The sequence below is a fragment of the Scyliorhinus torazame genome, chromosome 4 (assembly GCF_047496885.1).
Source record: "Scyliorhinus torazame isolate Kashiwa2021f chromosome 4, sScyTor2.1, whole genome shotgun sequence".
Taxonomy (NCBI): domain Eukaryota; kingdom Metazoa; phylum Chordata; class Chondrichthyes; order Carcharhiniformes; family Scyliorhinidae; genus Scyliorhinus; species Scyliorhinus torazame.
Window position 1 is genome coordinate 373,663,715 of NC_092710.1, and position 18,888 is coordinate 373,682,602.

Here is an 18,888-nt window from a genome sequence, read left to right on the forward strand (position 1 = left end):
CACTCTGTGCAACACAGTCCATGTCACCCTGCACACTCAATGTAACACAGACCCTGTCACCCTGCACACTCTGAGTAACACAGTCCCTGTCACCCTGCACACTCTGTAACACAATCTCTGTAACTCTGCAGTCTGTGTAACACAGTCCCAATCACCCAGCACAGTCTGCATAACACAGTCCCTGTCATCCTCCACACTCTGTGTAACACAGTCTCTGTAACCCTGCACAGTGTGTGTAACACAGTCCCTGTCACCCTGCACACTCTGTGTAACACAGACCCTGTCACCCTGCACACTGTGTAACACAGTCCCTGTCACCCTGCACACTCTGTGTAACACAGTCTCTGTAACCCTGCACACTCTGTGTAACACAGTCTCTGTAACCCTGCACACACTGTGTAACACAGCCCCCATCACCCTGCACACTCTGTGTAACACAGTCTCTGTAAACCTGCACACTCTGTAACACAGTCCCTATCACCCTGCACACTCTGTGTAACACAGTCCCTGTCACCCTGCACACTCTGTGTAACACAGTCTCTGTAACCCTGCACACTCTGTGTAACACAGTCCCTGTCACCCTACACAGTCTGTGTAACACAGTCCCTGTCACTCAGCACACTCTGTGTAACACAGACCCCGTCCCCCTGCACCCTCTGTGTAACACAGTCCCTGTCACGCTGCACACTCTGTGTAACACAGTCCCTGTCATCCTGCACACTCTGTGTAACACAGTCCCTGTCACCCTGCACACTGTGTAACACAGTCCATGACACCCTGCACACTCTGTGTAACACAGTCTCTGTAACACGGCACACTCTGTGTAACACAGTCCCTATCACCCTGCACACTCTGTGTAACACAGTCCCTGTCACCCTGCACACTCTGGGGACACAGACCCTGTCACCCTGCGCACTCTGTGTAACACGGTCTCCGTAACCCTGCACACTCTGTGTAACACAGTCCCTGTCACCCTGCACACTCTGTGTAACACAGTCCCTGTTACTCTGCACACTCTGTGTAACACAGTCCCGGTTACCCTGCACACTCTGTGTAACACAGTCCATGTCACCCTGCACACTCAATGTAACACAGTCCCTGTCACCCTGCACACTCAATGTAACACAGACCCTGTCACCCTGCACGCTCTTTGTAACACAGTCCCTGTCACGCTGTACACTCTGTGTAACACAGTCCCTATCACCCTGCACACTCTGTGTAACACAGTCCCTGTCACCCTGCACACTCTGTGTAACACAGTCCCTGTAACCCTGCACACTCAATGTAACACAGTCCCTGTCACCCTGCACAGTCTGTGTAACACAGTCCCTATCACCCTGCACAGTCTGCATAACACAGTCCCTGTCACCCTGCACACTCTGTGTAACACAGACCCTGTCACCCTGCATGCTGTTTAACACAGTCCCTGTCACCCTGCACACTCTGTGTAACACAGTCTCTGTAACCTTGCACAGTCTGTGTAACACAGTCCCTATCACCCTGCACAGTCTGCATAACACAGTCCCTGTCATCCTCCACACTCTGTGTAACACAGTCCCTGTCACCCTGCACACTCTGTGTAACACAGTCTCTGTAACCCAGCACAGACTGTGTAACACAGTCCCTGTCACCCTGCACACTCTGTGTAACACAGTCCCTGTCACCCAGCACACTGTGTGTAACGCAGACCGTGTCACCCTGCACACTCTATTCAACACAGTCCCTGTCACGCTGCACACTCTGTGTAAAATGTCCCTCTCACCCTACACACTCAATGTAACACAGACCCTGTCACCCTGCACACTCTGTGTAACACAGTCCCTGTCACCCTGCACGCTCTGAGTAACACAGTCCCTGTCACGCTGCACACTCTGTGTAACACAGTCCCCATCACCCTGCACACTCTGTGCAACACAGTCCATGTCACCCTGCACACTCAATGTAACACAGACCCTGTCACCCTGCACACTCTGTGTAACACAGTCCCTGTCACCCTGCACACTCTGTGTAACACAGTCCCTGTCACCCACAACACTCTGTGTAACACAGACCCTGTCACCCTGCACGCTCTGAGTAACACAGACCCTGTCACCCTGCACACTCTGTGTAACATAGTCCCTGTCACCCTGCACGCTGTGTGTAACATAGTCCCTGTCACGCTGCACACTCTGTGTAACACAGTCCCTGTCACCCTGCACACTCTGTGTAACACAGTCCCTGTCACCCAGCACACTCTGTGTAACACAGACCCTGTCACCCTGCACACTCTGTGTAACACAGTCCATGTCACGCTGCACACTCTGTGTAACACAGACCCTGTCACCCTGCACACTCTGTGTAACACAGTCCCTGTCACGCTGCACACTCTGTGTAACACAGTCCCTATCACCCTGCACACTCTGTGCAACACAGTCCATGTCACCCTGCACACTCAATGTAACACAGACCCTGTCACCCTGCACACTCTGAGTAACACAGTCCCTGTCACCCTGCACACTCTGTAACACAGTCTCTGTAACTCTGCAGTCTGTGTAACATAGTCCCAATCACCCAGCACAGTCTGCATAACACAGTCCCTGTCATCCTCCACACTCTGTGTAACACAGTCTCTGTAACCCTGCACAGTCTGTGTAACACAGTCCCTGTCACCCTGCAAACTCTGTGTAACACAGACCCTGTCACCCTGCACGCTGTGTAACACAGTCCTTGTCACCCTGCACACTCTGTGTAACACAGTCTCTGTAACCCTGCACACTCTGTGTAACACAGTCTCTGTAACCCTGCACACACTGTGTAACACAGCCCCCATCACCCTGCACACTCTGTGTAACACAGTCTCTGTAAACCTGCACACTCTGTAACACAGTCCCTATCACCCTGCACACTCTGTGTAACACAGTCCCTGTCACCCTGCACACTCTGTGTAACACAGTCTCTGTAACCCTGCACACTCTGTGTAACACAGTCCCTGTCACCCTACACAGTCTGTGTAACACAGTCCCTGTCACTCAGCACACTCTGTGTAACACAGACCCCGTCCCCCTACACCCTCTGTGTAACACAGTCCCTGTCACGCTGCACACTCTGTGTAACACAGTCCCTGTCACCCTGCACACTCTGGGGACACAGACCCTGTCACCCTGCGCACTCTGTGTAACACGGTCTCCGTAACCCTGCACACTCTGTGTAACACAGTCCCTGTCACCCTGCACACTCTGTGTAACACAGTCCCTGTTACTCTGCACACTCTGTGTAACACAGTCCCGGTTACCCTGCACACTCTGTGTAACACAGTCCATGTCACCCTGCACACTCAATGTAACACAGTCCCTGTCACCCTGCACACTCAATGTAACACAGACCCTGTCACCCTGCACGCTCTTTGTAACACAGTCCCTGTCACGCTGTACACTCTGTGTAACACAGTCCCTATCACCCTGCACACTCTGTGTAACACAGTCTCTGTCACCCTGCACACTCTGTGTAACACAGTCCCTGTCACCCTGCACACTCAATGTAACACAGTCTCTGTCACCCTGCACAGTCTGTGTAACACAGTCCCTATCACCCTGCACAGTCTGCATAACACAGTCCCTGTCACCCTGCACACTCTGTGTAACACAGACCCTGTCACCCTGCATGCTGTTTAACACAGTCCCTGTCACCCTGCACACTCTGTGTAACACAGTCTCTGTAACCTTGCACAGTCTGTGTAACACAGTCCCTATCACCCTGCACAGTCTGCATAACACAGTCCCTGTCATCCTCCACACTCTGTGTAACACAGTCCCTGTCACCCTGCACACTCTGTGTAACACAGTCTCTGTAACCCAGCACAGACTGTGTAACACAGTCCCTGTCACCCTGCACACTCTGTGTAACACAGTCCCTGTCACCCTGCGCACTGTGTGTAACACAGACCGTGTCACCCTGCACACTCTATTCAACACAGTCCCTGTCACGCTGCACACTCTGTGTAAAATGTCCCTCTCACCCTACACACTCAATGTAACACAGACCCTGTCACCCTGCACACTCTGTGTAACACAGTCCCTGTCACCCTGCACGCTCTGAGTAACACAGTCCCTGTCACGCTGCACACTCTGTGTAACACAGTCCCCATCACCCTGCACACTCTGTGCAACACAGTCCATGTCACCCTGCACACTCAATGTAACACAGACCCTGTCACCCTGCACACTCTGTGTAACACAGTCCCTGTCACCCTGCACACTCTGTGTAACACAGTCCCTGTCACCCTCAACACTCTGTGTAACACAGACCCTGTCACCCTGCACGCTCTGAGTAACACAGACCCTGTCACCCTGCACACTCTGTGTAACATAGTCCCTGTCACCCTGCACGCTGTGTGTAACATAGTCCCTGTCACGCTGCACACTCTGTGTAACACAGTCCATGTCACGCTGCACACTCTGTGTAACACAGACCCTGTCACCCTGCACACTCTGTGTAACACAGTCCCTGTCACGCTGCACACTCTGTGTAACACAGTCCCTATCACCCTGCACACTCTGTGCAACACAGTCCATGTCACCCTGCACACTCAATGTAACACAGACCCTGTCACCCTGCACACTCTGAGTAACACAGTCCCTGTCACCCTGCATACTCTGTAACACAGTCTCTGTAACTCTGCAGTCTGTGTAACATAGTCCCAATCACCCAGCACAGTCTGCATAACACAGTCCCTGTCATCCTCCACACTCTGTGTAACACAGTCTCTGTAACCCTGCACAGTCTGTGTAAAATAGTCCCTGTCACCCTGCACACTCTGTGTAACACAGACCCTGTCACCCTGCACGCTGTGTAACACAGTCCCTGTCACCCTGCACACTCTGTGTAACACAGTCTCTGTAACCCTGCACACTCTGTGTAACACAGTCTCTGTAACCCTGCACACTCTGTGTAACACAGTCTCTGTAACCCTGCACACTCTGTGTAACACAGTCCCTGTCACCCTACACAGTCTGTGTAACACAGTCCCTGTCACTCAGCACACTCTGTGTAACACAGACCCCGTCCCCCTACACCCTCTGTGTAACACAGTCCCTGTCACGCTGCACACTCTGTGTAACACAGTCCCTGTCATCCTGCACACTCTGTGTAACACAGTCCCTGTCACCCTGCACACTGTGTAACACAGTCCATGACACCCTGCACACTCTGTGTAACACAGTCTCTGTAACACTGCACACTCTGTGTAACACAGTCCCTGTCACCCTGCACACTCTGGGGACACAGACCCTGTCACCCTGCGCACTCTGTGTAACACGGTCTCGGGAACCCTGCACACTCTGTGTAACACGGTCTCCGTAACCCTGCACACTGTCTAACACAGTCCCTGTCACCCTGCACACTCTGTGTAACACAGTCCCTGTCACCCTGCACACTCTGTGTAACACAGTCCCTGTTACTCTGCACACTCTGTGTAACACAGTCCCGGTTACCCTGCACACTCTGTGTAACACAGTCCATGTCACCCTGCACACTCAATGTAACACAGTCCCTGTCACGCTGCACACTCAATGTAACGCAGACCCTGTCACCCTGCACGCTCTTTGTAACACAGTCCCTGTCACGCTGTACACTCTGTGTAACACAGTCCCTATCACCCTGCACACTCTGTGTAACACAGTCTCTGTAACCCTGCACAGTCTGTGTAACACAGTCCCTATCACTCTGCACAGTCTGAGTAACACAGTCCCTGTCACCCTGCACACTCTGTGTAACACAGTCCCTGTCCCCCTGCACGCTCTGAGTAACACAGTCCCTGTCACGCTGCACACTCTGTGTAACACAGACCCTGTCACCCTGCACACTCTGTGTAACACAGTCCCTGTCTCCCTGCACACTCTGTGGAACACAGTCCATGTCATCCTGCACATTCTGTGTAACACAGTCCCTGTCACCCTGCACACTGTGTAACACAGTCCATGACACCCTGCACACTCTGTGTAACACAGTTCATGTCATGCTGCACACTCTGTGTAACACAGTCACTGTCACACTGCACACTCCGTAACACAGTCTCTGTAACCCTGCACACTCTGTGTAACACAGTCCCTGTCACGCTGCACACTCGGTGTAACACAGTCTCTGTAACCCTGCACAGTCTGTGTAACACAGTCCCTATCACCCTGCACAGTCTCAGTAACACAGTCCCTGTCACCCTGCACACTCGGTGTAACACAGTCTCTGAAACCCTGCACACTCTGTCTAACACAGTCCCTGTCACCCTGCACACTCTGTGTAACACAGTCTCTGTAACCCTGCACAGACTGTGTAACACAGTCCCTGTCACCCTGCACGCTCTGTGTACCACAGTCCCTGTCACCCTCCACACTCTGTGTAACACAGTCCCTGTCACCCTGCACACTCTGTGTAACACAGTCTCTGTAACCCTGCACAGACTGTGTAACACAGTCCCTGTCACCCTGCACACTCGGTGTAACACAGTCCCTGTCACCCTCAACACTCTGTGTAACACAGTCCCTGTCACCCTGCACACTCTGTGTAACACAGTCTCTGTAACCCTGCACAGACTGTGTAACACAGTCCCTGTCACCCTGCACACTCGGTGTAACACAGTCCCTGTCACCCTGCACACTCTGTGTAACAAAGTCCCTGTCATGCTGCACACTCGGTGTAACACAGTCTCTGTAACCCTGCACGCTCTTTGTAACACAGTCCCTGTCACGCTGCACACTCTATGTAACACAGTCCCTGTTACACTGCACACTCTGTGTAACACAGTCCCTGTTACCCTGCACACTCTATGTAACACAGTCCCTGTCACGCTGCACACTCTATGTAACACAGTCCCTGTTACACTGCACACTCTGTGTAACACAGTCCATGTCACCCTGCACACTCAATGTAACACAGACCCTGTCACCCTGCACACTCTGTGTAACACAGTCCCTGTCACCCTGCACGCTCTGAGTAACACAGTCCCTGTCACGCAGCACACTCTGTGTAACACAGTCTCTGTAACCCTGCACACTCTGTGTAACACAGTCCCTGTTACCCTGCACACTCTGTGTAACACAGTCCATGTCACCCTGCACACTCAATGTAACACAGTCTCTGTAACCCTGCACAGTCTGTGTAACACAGTCACTATCACTCTGCACAGTCTGAGTAACACAGTCCATGTCACCCTGCACACTCTGTGTAACACAGTCCCTGTCCCCCTGCACACTCTGTGTAACACAGTCTCTGTAACCCTGCACAGACTGTGTAACACAGTCCCTGTCAACCTGCACACTGTGTGTAACACAGTCCCTGTCACCCTGCACACTCTGTGTAACACAGTCCCTGTCACCCTGCACACTCTGTGTAACACAGTCCCTGTCCCCCTGCACACTCTGTGTAACACAGTCTCTGTAACCCTGCACACTCTGTGTAACACAGTCCCTGTCACCCTGCACACTCTGTGTAACACAGTCCCTGTCCCACTGCACACTCTGTGTTACACAGTCTCTGTAACCCTGCACAGACTGTGTAACACAGACCCTGTCACCCTGCACGCTCTGTATACCACAGTCCCTGTCACACTGCACACTCGGTGTAACACAGACCCTGTCACCCTGCACACTCTGTGTAACACAGTCTCTGTAACCCTGCACACTCTGTGTAACACAGTCCCTGTCAACCTACAGACTCTGTGTAACACAGTCCCTGTCACCCTACACACTCTGTGTAACACAGTCCCTGTCACCCTGAACACTCTGGGGAACACAGACCCTGTCCCCCTGCACACTCTGAGTAACACAGTCCCTGTCACGCTGCACACTGTGTGTAAAACAGTCCCTCTAACACTCCACAGACTGTGTAACACAGTCACTGTCACGCTGCACACTCTGTGTAACACAGTCCCTGTCACCCTACACACTCTATGTAACACAGACCCTGTCACCCTGCACGCTCTCTGTAACAAAGTCCCTGTCACGCTGCACACTCTGTGCAACACAGTCTCTGTAACCCTGCACAGTCTGTGTAACAAAGTCCCTATCACCCTGCACAGTCTCAGTAACACAGTCCCTGTCACACTCCACACTCTGTGTAACACAGTCCCTGTCACCCTGCACACTCTGTGTAACAGAGTCTCTGTAACCCTGCACAGACTGTGTAACACAGTCCCTGTCACCCTGCACACTCGGTGTAACACAGCCCCTGTCACCCTGCACGCTCTGTGTACCACAGTCCCTGTCACCCTGCACACTCTGTGTAACACAGTCCCTGTCACCCTCCACACTCTGTGTAACACAGTCCCTGTCACCCTGCACACTCTGTGTAACACAGTCTCTGTAACCCTGCACAGACTGTGTAACACAGTCCCTGTCACCCTGCACACTCGGTGTAACATAGTCCCTGTCACCCTGCACACTCTGTGTAACACAGTCCCTGTCACCCTGCACACTTGGTGTAACACAGTCCCTGTCACCCTGCACACTCTGTGCAACACAGTCTCTGTAACCCTGCACACTCTGTGTAACACAGTCCCTGTCACCCTGCACACTCTGTGTAACACAGTCCCTGTCACTCTACACACTCTGTGTAACACAGTCCCTGTCACCCTGCACACTCTGTGTAACACAGACCCTGTCACCCTGCACACTCTGTGTAACACAGACCCTGTCACCCTGCACACTCTGTGTAACACAGTCCCTGTCTCCCTGCATACTCTGTGGAACACAGTCCATGTCATCCTGCACACTCTGTGTAACACAGTCCCTGTCACCCTGCACACTGTGTAACACAGTCCATGACACCCTGCACACTCTGAGTAACACAGTCCCTATCACCCTACTCACTCTGTGTAACACAGTCCATGTCATGCTGCACACTCTGTGTAACACAGTCTCTGTAACCCTGCACACTCTGTGTAACACAGTCCCTGTCACCCTGCACACTCTGTGTAACACAGTCACTGTCACACTGCACACTCCGTGTAACACAGTCTCTGTAACCCTGCACACTCTGTGTAACACAGTCCCTGTCACCCTGCACTCTCTGTGTAACAAAGTCCCTGTCACGCTGCACACTCTATGTAACACAGTCCCTGTTACACTGCACACTCTGTGTAACACAGTCCATGTCACCCTGCACACTCTGTGTAACACAGTCACTGTTACCCTGCACACTCAATGTAACACAGACCCTGTCACCCTGCACACTCTATGTAACACAGTCCCTGTTACACTGCACACTCTGTGTAACACAGTCCCTGTTACCCTGCACACTCAATGTAACACAGTCCCTGTCACCCTGCACGCTCTGAGTAACACAGTCCCTGTCACCCTGCACACTCTGTGTAACACAGTCTCTGTAACCCTGCACACTCTGTGTAACACAGTCCCTGTCACCCTTCACTCTCTGTGTAACAAAGTCCCTGTCACGCTGCACACTCTATGTAACACAGTCCCTGTTACACTGCACACTCTGTGTAACACAGTCCCTGTCACCCTGCACACTCCTTGTAACACAGTCTCTGTAACCCTGCACACTCTGTGTAACACAGTCCCTGTCACCCTGCACTCTCTGTGTAACAAAGTCCCTGTCACGCTGCACACTCTATGTAACACAGTCCCTGTTACACTGCACACTCTGTGTAACACAGTCCATGTCACCCTGCACACTCTGTGTAACACAGTCACTGTTACCCTGCACACTCAATGTAACACAGACCCTGTCACCCTGCACACTCTGTGTAACACAGTCCCTGTCACCCTGCACACTCTATGTAACACAGTCCCTGTCACGCTGCACACTCTATGTAACACAGTCCCTGTTACACTGCACACTCTGTGTAACACAGTCCCTGTTACCCTGCACACTCAATGTAACACAGTCCCTGTCACCCTGCACGCTCTGAGTAACACAGTCCCTGTCACCCTGCACACTCTGTGTAACACAGTCTCTGTAAACCTGCACAGACTGTGTAACACAGTCCCTGTCACCCTGCACACTCTATGTAACACAGTCCCTGTCACGCTGCACACTCTATGTAACACAGTCCCTGTTACACTGCACACTCTGTGTAACACAGTCCATGTCACCCTGCACACTCTGTGTAACACAATCCCTGTTCCCCTGCACACTCTGTGTAACACAGTCTCTGTAACCCTGCACAGACTGTGTAACACAGTCCCTGTCACCCTGCACACTCTGTGTAACACAGTCCCTGTCACCCTGCGCACTGTGTGTAACACAGACCGTGTCACCCTGCACACTCTATTCAACACAGTCCCTGTCACGCTGCACACTCTGTGTAAAATGTCCCTCTCACCCTACACACTCAATGTAACACAGACCCTGTCACCCTGCACACTCTGTGTAACACAGTCCCTGTCACCCTGCACGCTCTGAGTAACACAGTCCCTGTCACGCTGCACACTCTGTGTAACACAGTCCCCATCACCCTGCACACTCTGTGCAACACAGTCCATGTCACCCTGCACACTCAATGTAACACAGACCCTGTCACCCTGCACACTCTGTGTAACACAGTCCCTGTCACCCTGCACACTCTGTGTAACACAGTCCCTGTCACCCTCAACACTCTGTGTAACACAGACCCTGTCACCCTGCACGCTCTGAGTAACACAGACCCTGTCACCCTGCACACTCTGTGTAACATAGTCCCTGTCACCCTGCACGCTGTGTGTAACATAGTCCCTGTCACGCTGCACACTCTGTGTAACACAGTCCCTGTCACCCTGCACACTCTGTGTAACACAGTCCCTGTCACCCAGCACACTCTGTGTAACACAGACCCTGTCACCCTGCACACTCTGTGTAACACAGTCCATGTCACGCTGCACACTCTGTGTAACACAGACCCTGTCACCCTGCACACTCTGTGTAACACAGTCCCTGTCACGCTGCACACTCTGTGTAACACAGTCCCTATCACCCTGCACACTCTGTGCAACACAGTCCATGTCACCCTGCATACTCTGTAACACAGTCTCTGTAACTCTGCAGTCTGTGTAACATAGTCCCAATCACCCAGCACAGTCTGCATAACACAGTCCCTGTCATCCTCCACACTCTGTGTAACACAGTCTCTGTAACCCTGCACAGTCTGTGTAAAATAGTCCCTGTCACCCTGCACACTCTGTGTAACACAGACCCTGTCACCCTGCACGCTGTGTAACACAGTCCCTGTCACCCTGCACACTCTGTGTAACACAGTCTCTGTAACCCTGCACACTCTGTGTAACACAGTCTCTGTAACCCTGCACACTCTGTGTAACACAGTCTCTGTAACCCTGCACACTCTGTGTAACACAGTCCCTGTCACCCTACACAGTCTGTGTAACACAGTCCCTGTCACTCAGCACACTCTGTGTAACACAGACCCCGTCCCCCTACACCCTCTGTGTAACACAGTCCCTGTCACGCTGCACACTCTGTGTAACACAGTCCCTGTCATCCTGCACACTCTGTGTAACACAGTCCCTGTCACCCTGCACACTGTGTAACACAGTCCATGACACCCTGCACACTCTGTGTAACACAGTCTCTGTAACACTGCACACTCTGTGTAACACAGTCCCTGCCACCCTGCACACTCTGGGGACACAGACCCTGTCACCCTGCGCACTCTGTGTAACACGGTCTCGGGAACCCTGCACACTCTGTGTAACACGGTCTCCGTAACCCTGCACACTGTCTAACACAGTCCCTGTCACCCTGCACACTCTGTGTAACACAGTCCCTGTCACCCTGCACACTCTGTGTAACACAGTCCCTGTTACTCTGCACACTCTGTGTAACACAGTCCCGGTTACCCTGCACACTCTGTGTAACACAGTCCATGTCACCCTGCACACTCAATGTAACACAGTCCCTGTCACGCTGCACACTCAATGTAACGCAGACCCTGTCACCCTGCACGCTCTTTGTAACACAGTCCCTGTCACGCTGTACACTCTGTGTAACACAGTCCCTATCACCCTGCACACTCTGTGTAACACAGTCTCTGTAACCCTGCACAGTCTGTGTAACACAGTCCCTATCACTCTGCACAGTCTGAGTAACACAGTCCCTGTCACCCTGCACACTCTGTGTAACACAGTCCCTGTCCCCCTGCACGCTCTGAGTAACACAGTCCCTGTCACGCTGCACACTCTGTGTAACACAGACCCTGTCACCCTGCACACTCTGTGTAACACAGTCCCTGTCTCCCTGCACACTCTGTGGAACACAGTCCATGTCATCCTGCACATTCTGTGTAACACAGTCCCTGTCACCCTGCACACTGTGTAACACAGTCCATGACACCCTGCACACTCTGTGTAACACAGTTCATGTCATGCTGCACACTCTGTGTAACACAGTCACTGTCACACTGCACACTCCGTAACACAGTCTCTGTAACCCTGCACACTCTGTGTAACACAGTCCCTGTCACGCTGCACACTCGGTGTAACACAGTCTCTGTAACCCTGCACAGTCTGTGTAACACAGTCCCTATCACCCTGCACAGTCTCAGTAACACAGTCCCTGTCACCCTGCACACTCGGTGTAACACAGTCTCTGAAACCCTGCACACTCTGTCTAACACAGTCCCTGTCACCCTGCACACTCTGTGTAACACAGTCTCTGTAACCCTGCACAGACTGTGTAACACAGTCCCTGTCACCCTGCACGCTCTGTGTACCACAGTCCCTGTCACCCTCCACACTCTGTGTAACACAGTCCCTGTCACCCTGCACACTCTGTGTAACACAGTCTCTGTAACCCTGCACAGACTGTGTAACACAGTCCCTGTCACCCTGCACACTCGGTGTAACACAGTCCCTGTCACCCTCAACACTCTGTGTAACACAGTCCCTGTCACCCTGCACACTCTGTGTAACACAGTCTCTGTAACCCTGCACAGACTGTGTAACACAGTCCCTGTCACCCTGCACACTCGGTGTAACACAGTCCCTGTCACACTGCACACTCTGTGTAACAAAGTCCCTGTCATGCTGCACACTCGGTGTAACACAGTCTCTGTAACCCTGCACGCTCTTTGTAACACAGTCCCTGTCACGCTGCACACTCTATGTAACACAGTCCCTGTTACACTGCACACTCTGTGTAACACAGTCCCTGTTACCCTGCACACTCTATGTAACACAGTCCCTGTCACGCTGCACACTCTATGTAACACAGTCCCTGTTACACTGCACACTCTGTGTAACACAGACCCTGTCACCCTGCACACTCTGTGTAACACAGTCCCTGTCACCCTGCACGCTCTGAGTAACACAGTCCCTGTCACGCAGCACACTCTGTGTAACACAGTCTCTGTAACCCTGCACACTCTGTGTAACACAGTCCCTGTTACCCTGCACACTCTGTGTAACACAGTCCATGTCACCCTGCACACTCAATGTAACACAGTCTCTGTAACCCTGCACAGTCTGTGTAACACAGTCACTATCACTCTGCACAGTCTGAGTAACACAGTCCATGTCACCCTGCACACTGTGTGTAACACAGTCCCTGTCACCCTGCACACTCTGTGTAACACAGTCCCTGTCACCCTGCACACTCTGTGTAACACAGTCCCTGTCCCCCTGCACACTCTGTGTAACACAGTCTCTGTAACCCTGCACACTCTGTGTTACACAGTCTCTGTAACCCTGCACAGACTGTGTAACACAGACCCTGTCACCCTGCACGCTCTGTGTACCACAGTCCCTGTCACACTGCACACTCGGTGTAACACAGACCCTGTCACCCTGCACACTCTGTGTAACACAGTCCCTGTCACCCTGCACACTCTGTGTAACACAGTCTCTGTAACCCTGCACACTCTGTGTAACACAGTCCCTGTCAACCTACAGACTCTGTGTAACACAGTCCCTGTCACCCTGCACACTCTGTGTAACACCGGCCCTGTCACCCTACACACTCTGAGTAACACAGTCCCTGTCACCCTGAACACTCTGGGGAACACAGACCCTGTCCCCCTGCACACTCTGAGTAACACAGTCCCTGTCACGCTGCACACTGTGTGTAAAACAGTCCCTCTAACACTCCACAGACTGTGTAACACAGTCACTGTCACGCTGCACACTCTGTGTAACACAGTCCCTGTCACCCTACACACTCTATGTAACACAGACCCTGTCACCCTGCACGCTCTCTGTAACAAAGTCCCTGTCACGCTGCACACTCTGTGCAACACAGTCTCTGTAACCCTGCACAGTCTGTGTAACAAAGGCCCTATCACCCTGCACAGTCTCAGTAACACAGTCCCTGTCACACTCCACACTCTGTGTAACACAGTCCCTGTCACTCTACACACTCTGTGTAACACAGTCCCTGTCACCCTGCACACTCTGTGTAACAGAGTCTCTGTAACCCTGCACAGACTGTGTAACACAGTCCCTGTCACCCTGCACACTCGGTGTAACACAGCCCCTGTCACCCTGCACGCTCTGTGTACCACAGTCCCTGTCACCCTGCACACTCTGTGTAACACAGTCCCTGTCACCCTCCACACTCTGTGTAACACAGTCCCTGTCACCCTGCACACTCTGTGTAACACAGTCTCTGTAACCCTGCACAGACTGTGTAACACAGTCCCTGTCACCCTGCACACTCGGTGTAACATAGTCCCTGTCACCCTGCACACTCTGTGTAACACAGTCCCTGTCACCCTGCACACTTGGTGTAACACAGTCCCTGTCACCCTGCACACTCTGTGTAACACAGTCTCTGTAACCCTGCACACTCTGTGTAACACAGTCTCTGTAACCCTGCACACTCTGTGTAACACAGTCTCTGTAACCCTGCACACTCTGTGTAACACAGTCCCTGTCACCCTACACAGTCTGTGTAACACAGTCCCTGTCACTCAGCACACTCTGTGTAACACAGACCCCGTCCCCCTACACCCTCTGTGTAACACAGTCCCTGTCACGCTGCACACTCTGTGTAACACAGTCCCTGTCATCCTGCACACTCTGTGTAACACAGTCCCTGTCACCCTGCACACTGTGTAACACAGTCCATGACACCCTGCACACTCTGTGTAACACAGTCTCTGTAACACTGCACACTCTGTGTAACACAGTCCCTGCCACCCTGCACACTCTGGGGACACAGACCCTGTCACCCTGCGCACTCTGTGTAACACGGTCTCGGGAACCCTGCACACTCTGTGTAACACGGTCTCCGTAACCCTGCACACTGTCTAACACAGTCCCTGTCACCCTGCACACTCTGTGTAACACAGTCCCTGTCACCCTGCACACTCTGTGTAACACAGTCCCTGTTACTCTGCACACTCTGTGTAACACAGTCCCGGTTACCCTGCACACTCTGTGTAACACAGTCCATGTCACCCTGCACACTCAATGTAACACAGTCCCTGTCACGCTGCACACTCAATGTAACGCAGACCCTGTCACCCTGCACGCTCTTTGTAACACAGTCCCTGTCACGCTGTACACTCTGTGTAACACAGTCCCTATCACCCTGCACACTCTGTGTAACACAGTCTCTGTAACCCTGCACAGTCTGTGTAACACAGTCCCTATCACTCTGCACAGTCTGAGTAACACAGTCCCTGTCACCCTGCACACTCTGTGTAACACAGTCCCTGTCCCCCTGCACGCTCTGAGTAACACAGTCCCTGTCACGCCGCACACTCTGTGTAACACAGACCCTGTCACCCTGCACACTCTGTGTAACACAGTCCCTGTCTCCCTGCACACTCTGTGGAACACAGTCCATGTCATCCTGCACATTCTGTGTAACACAGTCCCTGTCACCCTGCACACTGTGTAACACAGTCCATGACACCCTGCACACTCTGTGTAACACAGTTCATGTCATGCTGCACACTCTGTGTAACACAGTCACTGTCACACTGCACACTCCGTAACACAGTCTCTGTAACCCTGCACACTCTGTGTAACACAGTCCCTGTCACGCTGCACACTCGGTGTAACACAGTCTCTGTAACCCTGCACAGTCTGTGTAACACAGTCCCTATCACCCTGCACAGTCTCAGTAACACAGTCCCTGTCACCCTGCACACTCGGTGTAACACAGTCTCTGAAACCCTGCACACTCTGTCTAACACAGTCCCTGTCACCCTGCACACTCTGTGTAACACAGTCTCTGTAACCCTGCACAGACTGTGTAACACAGTCCCTGTCACCCTGCACGCTCTGTGTACCACAGTCCCTGTCACCCTCCACACTCTGTGTAACACAGTCCCTGTCACCCTGCACACTCTGTGTAACACAGTCTCTGTAACCCTGCACAGACTGTGTAACACAGTCCCTGTCACCCTGCACACTCGGTGTAACACAGTCCCTGTCACCCTCAACACTCTGTGTAACACAGTCCCTGTCACCCTGCACACTCTGTGTAACACAGTCTCTGTAACCCTGCACACTCTGTGTAACACAGTCTCTGTAACCCTGCACACTCTGTGTAACACAGTCTCTGTAACCCTGCACACTCTGTGTAACACAGTCCCTGTCACCCTACACAGTCTGTGTAACACAGTCCCTGTCACTCAGCACACTCTGTGTAACACAGACCCCGTCCCCCTACACCCTCTGTGTAACACAGTCCCTGTCACGCTGCACACTCTGTGTAACACAGTCCCTGTCATCCTGCACACTCTGTGTAACACAGTCCCTGTCACCCTGCACACTGTGTAACACAGTCCATGACACCCTGCACACTCTGTGTAACACAGTCTCTGTAACACTGCACACTCTGTGTAACACAGTCCCTGCCACCCTGCACACTCTGGGGACACAGACCCTGTCACCCTGCGCACTCTGTGTAACACGGTCTCGGGAACCCTGCACACTCTGTGTAACACGGTCTCCGTAACCCTGCACACTGTCTAACACAGTCCCTGTCACCCTGCACACTCTGTGTAACACAGTCCCTGTCACCCTGCACACTCTGTGTAACACAGTCCCTGTTACTCTGCACACTCTGTGTAACACAGTCCCGGTTACCCTGCACACTCTGTGTAACACAGTCCATGTCACCCTGCACACTCAATGTAACACAGTCCCTGTCACGCTGCACACTCAATGTAACGCAGACCCTGTCACCCTGCACGCTCTTTGTAACACAGTCCCTGTCACGCTGTACACTCTGTGTAACACAGTCCCTATCACCCTGCACACTCTGTGTAACACAGTCTCTGTAACCCTGCACAGTCTGTGTAACACAGTCCCTATCACTCTGCACAGTCTGAGTAACACAGTCCCTGTCACCCTGCACACTCTGTGTAACACAGTCCCTGTCCCCCTGCACGCTCTGAGTAACACAGTCCCTGTCACGCTGCACACTCTGTGTAACACAGACCCTGTCACCCTGCACACTCTGTGTAACACAGTCCCTGTCTCCCTGCACACTCTGTGGAACACAGTCCATGTCATCCTGCACATTCTGTGTAACACAGTCCCTGTCACCCTGCACACTGTGTAACACAGTCCATGACACCCTGCACACTCTGTGTAACACAGTTCATGTCATGCTGCACACTCTGTGTAACACAGTCACTGTCACACTGCACACTCCGTAACACAGTCTCTGTAACCCTGCACACTCTGTGTAACACAGTCCCTGTCACGCTGCACACTCGGTGTAACACAGTCTCTGTAACCCTGCACAGTCTGTGTAACACAGTCCCTATCACCCTGCACAGTCTCAGTAACACAGTCCCTGTCACCCTGCACACTCGGTGTAACACAGTCTCTGAAACCCTGCACACTCTGTCTAACACAGTCCCTGTCACCCTGCACACTCTGTGTAACACAGTCTCTGTAACCCTGCACAGACTGTGTAACACAGTCCCTGTCACCCTGCACGCTCTGTGTACCACAGTCCCTGTCACCCTCCACACTCTGTGTAACACAGTCCCTGTCTCCCTGCACACTCTGTGTAACACAGTCTCTGTAACCCTGCACAGACTGTGTAACACAGTCCCTGTCACCCTGCACACTCGGTGTAACACAGTCCCTGTCACCCTCAACACTCTGTGTAACACAGTCCCTGTCACCCTGCACACTCTGTGTAACACAGTCTCTGTAACCCTGCACAGACTGTGTAACACAGTCCCTGTCACCCTGCACACTCGGTGTAACACAGTCCCTGTCACCCTGCACACTCTGTGTAACAAAGTCCCTGTCATGCTGCACACTCGGTGTAACACAGTCTCTGTAACCCTGCACGCTCTTTGTAACACAGTCCCTGTCACGCTGCACACTCTATGTAACACAGTCCCTGTTACACTGCACACTCTGTGTAACACAGTCCCTGTTACCCTGCACACTCTATGTAACACAGTCCCTGTCACGCTGCACACTCTATGTAACACAGTCCCTGTTACACTGCACACTCTGTGTAACACAGACCCTGTCACCCTGCACACTCTGTGTAACACAGTCCCTGTCACCCTGCACGCTCTGAGTAACACAGTCCCTGTCACGCAGCACACTCTGTGTAACACAGTCTCTGTAACCCTGCACACTCTGTGTAACACAGTCCCTGTTACCCTGCACACTCTGTGTAACACAGTCCATGTCACCCTGCACACTCAATGTAACACAGTCTCTGTAACCCTGCACAGTCTGTGTAACACAGTCACTATCACTCTGCACAGTCTGAGTAACACAGTCCATGTCACCCTGCACACTCTGTGTAACACAGTCCCTGTCCCCCTGCACACTCTGTGTAACACAGTCTCTGTAACCCTGCACAGACTGTGTAACACAGTCCCTGTCAACCTGCACACTGTGTGTAACACAGTCCCTGTCACCCTGCACACTCTGTGTAACACAGTCCCTGTCACCCTGCACACTCTGTGTAACACAGTCCCTG

General features: G+C 52.5%; 1 protein-coding gene across 4 annotated transcripts in view; it reads right to left on the reverse strand.

Annotated features, from left to right (window-relative positions):
* Positions 1–18,888, reverse strand: part of LOC140411248 (phosphofurin acidic cluster sorting protein 1-like) — a 911,105-nt gene that overhangs the window by 386,786 nt on the left and 505,431 nt on the right. The window lies entirely within an intron of this gene.